This window comes from Trichechus manatus, unplaced genomic scaffold, assembly GCF_000243295.1.
Source record: "Trichechus manatus latirostris isolate Lorelei unplaced genomic scaffold, TriManLat1.0 scaffold00007, whole genome shotgun sequence".
NCBI lineage: Eukaryota > Metazoa > Chordata > Mammalia > Sirenia > Trichechidae > Trichechus > Trichechus manatus.
In genome coordinates, this window is record NW_004443943.1 from 7277748 (window position 1) to 7284680 (window position 6933).

Genomic DNA, 6933 nt, shown 5'->3' on the forward strand with positions numbered 1-6933 from the left:
ATACTACTCAGTCATAAAAAGCAACAACATGAACGAATCTCTAAGACATTATGCTGAGTGAAAGAAGCCAGTTTCCAGAGACCACATCATTTGGATTACATCAACATGACACTCCAGAGAAGACAAATCTATTAACAGGGACAAAGAACACATCAGTGTTTGCCAGAGGTTGGTATGGGGCAAAGGTTTGACTACAAGAGGAAGCATGAGGGATTTTTGGGGGGTGATGGAATTGCTCTGCATCCTGATTGTGGTGGTGGTTACATGAATCTATCCATGTGTTAAAATTCACAACTGTATAGCTAAAACGAGTTAATTTTATGGTATGCTAGTTTAGAAATTTAAAAAATGAAAAATATATATCCAAATACATTTATTTAAAAATATGCTTTAAAATCCTTTTGGGTCCGGTAGTACATACAGCAACCATGAAGTTTTTGACCTCTGGGGTTTATTGGGAAGCTGCTGTACCAATGACAGTGTGTGCTGCCTGAAGACAGGGGCCTTTAGACTGTTGGAAACAGAAGACGTGGGCATGTGCCCCAAATTACTATTTTTACATGCTATTGTATGAGGTGTCTGGATTTTTGTTAGGAAAAATAGAAATTTTGAAGATTTTTATTTGTTACACATATGTACCAATAGACCCCAGTGAGGACTCTGAGGTATAATAATGGTACTTTATATGTACTACTAAACACTTAGGGTTGGCTTGTGGGAGGGGACAAGAAAAAAAATCCATACTACCTACCAAAACTTCAGACACACTCAATGATTCAGCATGCTTCCGTTAATAAAAACACATAGTATCAACAAAAAATTCAAAGCAGAATATAATTGGGTCACCAAAGGGTTAAAAGAAATTTCCATCTGGGTTTCTGCCAGAAAGTTGACTCCATGGGGCTTTGCCACATTAGCCTTTGTGCTCTGTAACCTGTTTTTCTGTCTGTAAAATGAGAGTATCAGTCTAGAGTGAGTTTCTTCTTTTTTTTTCCCCTCAAATTATGCCCCTGGGCACTTCCTTTGTAGAAGTGAGTGTGGGGGTAAGTTTGAAGGGAAAGGAAATATGGCCTCCCCTGGACTCTGGACCCATGGCTCTGTATCAGTTGTGTTTTTGTAGTTAATCCTCACAATCACCCCGTTAGAGAAGGGCTGTAATTTCTTTGACAGGTGAGAAAACTGAGCCTCTGAGTGGCCCCAGGTCACATGGAGAGGAAGTGACAGAGGTGGCAGAGCTGGGCTCCAGTCTGCAAACTCAGCTTCCTGAGCCTTGGTCCATGAGAGGAACCTCTGAGGCCCAAAGTCAGACCTGCTCTTTCTCAGAGGCATCCTGGAGGAGAGAATTTTCACCAGACGCTGGTGGGGGCTGTCCAGGGCACCTTGAGACCTTGCCGTCTAGGACAGCACTCAAAAAAAAGTGTGTGTGTGTATATATATATATTAGGTTTTAAATAGTGGAATATTTTCTTTGAAAACAATTTTATGTATAAATTCAATCTAGAAAACCAGAAATGAGCTGCTGTGGTTGAAGGTGGAAGCAGGAGTGGCCTGAGGCTCCCAGGGCTCCAGAAGCACCACTTGAAGGCCACCTATCCAGTAGGTTGGCACTAACTGTGAGAAATGTAGGAGGTGCCATGATGCCTAAGGCTCTGGCTTTGGGTTCTGAAAGAACCAGGTAGGATTCTGGCTGACTTGCTCAGGGGGTTAGTGGGCCTGGGGGAGGGCTGCAGGATTCCAGACCTGCCACATGTGTTGGTGGCAGCTGGCAGGTCCATCTGAGATGGGCACCAGCTGCCTCCCCCTCCTCTCTGGCCAGGCCACAGCAGCCATAATCTTCAACTCACAGGGTAAGAAACTTATTTCACCATTTTACATTTAGTGACTTTAAAGATACGATTTAGAAGCAGGGGCTGATTAACCAGTAAGCATGGTATGCACCAGTTTACAGTAAGCAAGAAATACAAAAAAACAAAACAAAACAAAACAAAAAAAACAAACCTATTGTCGTGGAGTCAATTTTCGACTCATAGCAACCCTATAGGACAATGTAGAAATGCCCCATAGGGTTTCCAAGGAGCGGCCGGTGGATTCAAACGGCCGACCTTTTGGTTAGCAGCCACACACTTAACCACTTCCCTTAATTGTGTTTACTTACTAATCTGTAGTGCACTACTGATTAGTAAGTAAACACAAATGGGGATTGCTTCTTGGGTAATCTGTCCCTGTTTACAAGGTTAAAATCTGCAGCAACCCTCCTTTTCTCTTGACCTTTAAAAGGCCACAAGTGGTTTTCTGTATCAACAAAGTAGAATGTTCATGTGCTGATGTTGGTGGAGGATCAACGGCAGATCTGCACCTCTGACCCGGGTGCCAGGCTAGTCTGAACATTCACAGGAGAATCTTGAAACGGATCTCCCACAGACATCAGGGATCACATCCATCTGGGAGTTGACTGTGTGCACTGTGTTCTTGCCAAACAGCTGGAACTTATAGAGGATGAGCTGCTCCCAAAAGCCGTTGTGGGGCCAAATGTTGTGCCTGCAGGACTTGGTCCAAGTGTGGGCATCCAATAGTGTCATGGGTGGTGCTTCATAAGGCAGGCAAAGGCAGAGGGTGGCCTCGTCTCCACGCTGTGGACATGGTCAGCGATGGGCTCAACGAAGTGATAGAGGCAAGACGAGGACCTCAATCACAGGCAACTGCTGGTACTGGATGTCCTCCTATAAGTGTCTACCGCCTCCACAAAGATGCTGATGACTGTGGTTGTCAAGTTGCTGGACAGCATGAGCTTGTTGGTGGTGGCCATACCATAGCAGATGTGCAGGTTGCTGGCGATCTGCGAGAAACCGTTGACTGAAGGCTGCAGGTCTTAGCTGGGAAAGCACATGGGGCAAGCCGTTGAGGTGAAGGGTGGGCAATCTGCCAGAGGCAACAGCCGCATCTTGCTGCCAAGCTGACTCCTAGTAAAATTCTTTCCTACAGACAAGGGGACACATTTGTTGAGGAAGCAGCTGATCCTTTAAGTCTCAGGCAAGGGTCTGGAGGAGAGAAAAGGGGTCACAATCTTGGAGCCACAATCTCTGTTGGCCTAATGCTTTGGTTTCCATGGCAATGGCAACTCGCTGTAGAGAGGAGGTTTTAACTTTGATGAAGTCCAATTTATATAAATATATGCCCCCCGCCATGGTCCTAGTAAATTTTTGCCTAACCAACATCACTGGAATTATTTTCTTGAAGTTTTATAAGTTTAGGTTTTATGTTTAAGTCTATGATCTATTTTTGAGTGACTTCCTATTTATTGTATGAAATAAAGACAGAGGTTCATCTTTTCCATGGAATATCCATTTGTATTTGTGTCCCAAGCCCCAATTTCCAAATTATGACATGGAGAGAGCCATGTGATCCATGCTTATGCAGTTGGTTGCACTATATGGAATCCTGCATCTTTTATAATAGGTATTGGCATGCCTGCCTTTTGCTCCAGAGATCTCTCTCTCTCTCTCTCTTTTTAAAGACTATTTTCTATACAAACATCCTTAAAAATACAGTCCACAAGAAAGTCCTTCAGTGCCTTTGTTCACAAAACAAACCCTTACAGAATTATTTTCTTTGGCTTCACTTTTCTTCTTTGTTTCTTATGCTTTCAGTTTGAGAAGCTTCTTGGATCTAAGTTATATTTTTCATAAAATTTGGAAAATTTTTGGCCACTATTTTTTCAAAAAAATTTTTTTTTCTCTCACCCTCTTCCTCTGCTTTCCTTCATGGACTGCAAGTACACATTTATTGGGCACATGAAGTTTTCCTGCAGCTCACCATTGCTTTTTTTCTTTTTTTTCCACAGTATACTTTTAATTTTGACTGGTTTTTATTGTAATGTCTTCAAATTCACTAATCTTTACTTCTGAGATGTAAATGTAGGGGGAGGAGTCTAGATTAAAAGATATTAAGAGATAATGTTGCTTCTATATAGCAGCTAAATTTGAGGGGCAATTTAAGATTTTGAAAATATAGTACGTATTATATATTAAGCAGTTATTTTTAATTTTCTTGGAAACAATAGTGATATTGAGATTATATAGGAGGATATCCTAGTTTTATGTGTAGAAGTTGAATTATTTGGCATAAAGTGTTAATAGAATCTGCAATTTATTTCAATGACTCACTCAGCCAAAAATATAAATAAACTTTATAGCTACTTAGATAAATAAAGCAAATAATAATTAATCTAGGTGATAAGCACACATATATTTGTGGTACTATGTGTTCAGATTTTTTGTTTGTTTGAAAATTTTCAAAATAAAAAATTGGAACAATAAAAATAACTTAGATTCTAGGGTTGCTATGAGTTGGAATTGACTGGACAGCAATGGGTTTGGTATGGTTTTTGGTATAGGATACATAGAATAGTCTATTTCATGTAGGCATAGATTGCTTTCTTCAAATGCTGAAAACTGGAGTTATCACCTCGGATAAGAAGTTTCAACAATTCTATTGGTAAAATGTTTCTGAAGTTAAAAATGTGCGATCCAAGTCCAATAGTTGTAGGTTTCTATTCATAAAAATGACTTTGATTAGTCTCATAACCTCATATTTATGGAAGTCACATTGGGTTTATGTGTAGGTCAGACTATTATATGACTATATTACTCAAGATCTATTCCAGAGCCAGGTACTTTTCTAGTCTGAATTTATTAGGATTGCTACTGGGAGTTTTAAATTTATAGGAATTACGTATTCATATATATGTGCTATCTTATGTAGAGTTATTTCTTACTTTTGCTGATACATCTGTATTTAATCACTAAATTTTGCCCCCCACACAAAAAATGTAGTCAAGAAATTACCTTGAATTCTTTTAACAATGGGAAGGCAGTGTCCAATAGTTTGCTATGCTGTAAAGTATGATTGGTGTTACATAGCTTTACTTAGCACTGGAATCCTCAAGCAGTGTGGTATTACTTGGATACCTGCTAAGATTCCTGGCAACCAGTCACATAATCTATTACTTTTTGATGCCCTCTAAAAATCCTGTAATTTATAGTTTACTGTGATGGGAAAACTTCAGAAACATTTGTTCTGCTTTCTGTCAGTGAGTAACAAGTGTTGTAATTACTATAAGCCTTTGTCATTTGAAGAAAAACATTCTCTGTTCCATGCAAGCAATTGAAGAAAATATATTATAGGTATTTAACTCCGTTCAGAAATTGGAAGTCATGTTTAAAGTTTTCTCTCTTTCTCCCTCTCTCTTAATTTAGAAAAAAAAAATAAACAAAAGGATAGAAAAGTTCTTGTTACACAATGACCACAACTGTAGGAATAAGAATTGTCATATACTTTCTAAAAAGTAATGTTTTCGCTCTTAAAAATGTACCCTAAAAAAAAATCAGAGTGATAACATTTTATATAAAACATGTAACAATTGCATTATGGTAGAAACTTGGGCAAACAAAATACAATTTCAGCAATAGGTGATGGTTACAAAAATTAGATTGTAGCCATTAAATTTTAATATTGTTGCCTCTAAAGTGAGGTTTTAAAACCTATTATAACCTATGATATGGAAAAAAAGCATGATAATGATGAATATGAAAAACAGGATACAAAAACATATATAATCAATATAATTCTTTGTCTCATATAAATGTACAGAAAAACTATGGTGAAAGATCCATTTAAATAATATCTTTAGGTGTATTTTCTCTGTTTTTTTAATGATTTTAAGTAAATTTAAAGTTCTTATAATGAGAAAAAATACTTTTCACATACCCTTTTAGAAGGGGTCATCAGACTACTATTCATAGACCGAATCTGGTAGGTTGCCTGTTTTAGTAAATAAAGTTTTATTGGAACACAGCCATGCTCATTTGTTTACATGTTGTCTGTGGTTTCTTTCACGCACAAGGCCATTGAGTAATTGTGCTAGAGAACTTTTGGCCCATAAAGCCTAAAGTATTTACCATCTAGCCCTTTCTTTACAAAAAAAGCTTTTCATTTCAGTAAGTTCAAATTTCAAATCAATCAGAATTTCTAAAAAAAAAAATTCTCTATGAGAAAGGAAGTTACATAAAATATTTATTATTTAAATGCCTGTATTTATAAGACAAATTCATTAAAATATTGTTTTATCCCTTAAAGTTGTGATCCCATTAAATCACAATTATGTTAATGCAAAGATTCAAGTTACTCAGAATGAAGAAATACACTTTAACTGACTCCTTTAGACAAAATGAAAACTTCAAATGCAGAAACAAGTTTTTTTTTTTTTTTTAAGCCTTCTTTTTCTCCACACTGTATCTTTATCAAGAGATAACAGAGAACAACCATTAAAAAAAATTTTGTTTTTTCATTTTTGAAATTGTCTAGTACTTCAGTTATGGACACTGTGGAAAGAACAGGGCTTGGGAGCGAAGAGCTAGATAGCTTCTCTTTCCTTTTACTATTGTTTTGGGCTTGCTTTGGGTCCTAGAGTAAAACATGAGATAGTAACTTTGCCAACTATGCAAACCACAGGGTTCTTTTGAGTCACATATAAATGTTCTTAAAAAAAGTAAAAGCACCTCATGGACAATGGGAATGAAATCAGCACATCCTGTCAATGGACAAAGGCCTAAAATCAAAGCTCCCAATTGAAAGGTGCAGGATTCTATAAACGCTTTAGAAATTTCTTTTAGTATAGTGTTGCTTAGATATTACCACCAATTTTCTAAAGAGGGCTTTAGAGGGCCTGATTGTCTGAATATAATTCTCCAATTTCCCTAAACTCAAGCTAGATTTGTTTTCCACTTCTTTTTACTATAATGACTTCTCATTCTTTCCCCATTCCCTCCTTAAGGGGGGCTTGACCCTCTGACTAAATGAAAGATCTGAGAGAGCACCTGAAGCAACATATTGCAACACTTGCTATAATTCCCAGGCAATTCACACAGGAGAGTG

At 37.7% G+C, this 6933-nt stretch overlaps 1 pseudogene; it reads right to left on the minus strand.

Moving 5' to 3' along the window:
- Window positions 1–2375: 2375 nt before the first annotated feature.
- On the minus strand, window positions 2376–5799 carry LOC101343399 (dual specificity protein phosphatase 18-like; annotated as a pseudogene).
- Between the last annotated feature and the right edge of the window lie 1134 nt (window positions 5800–6933).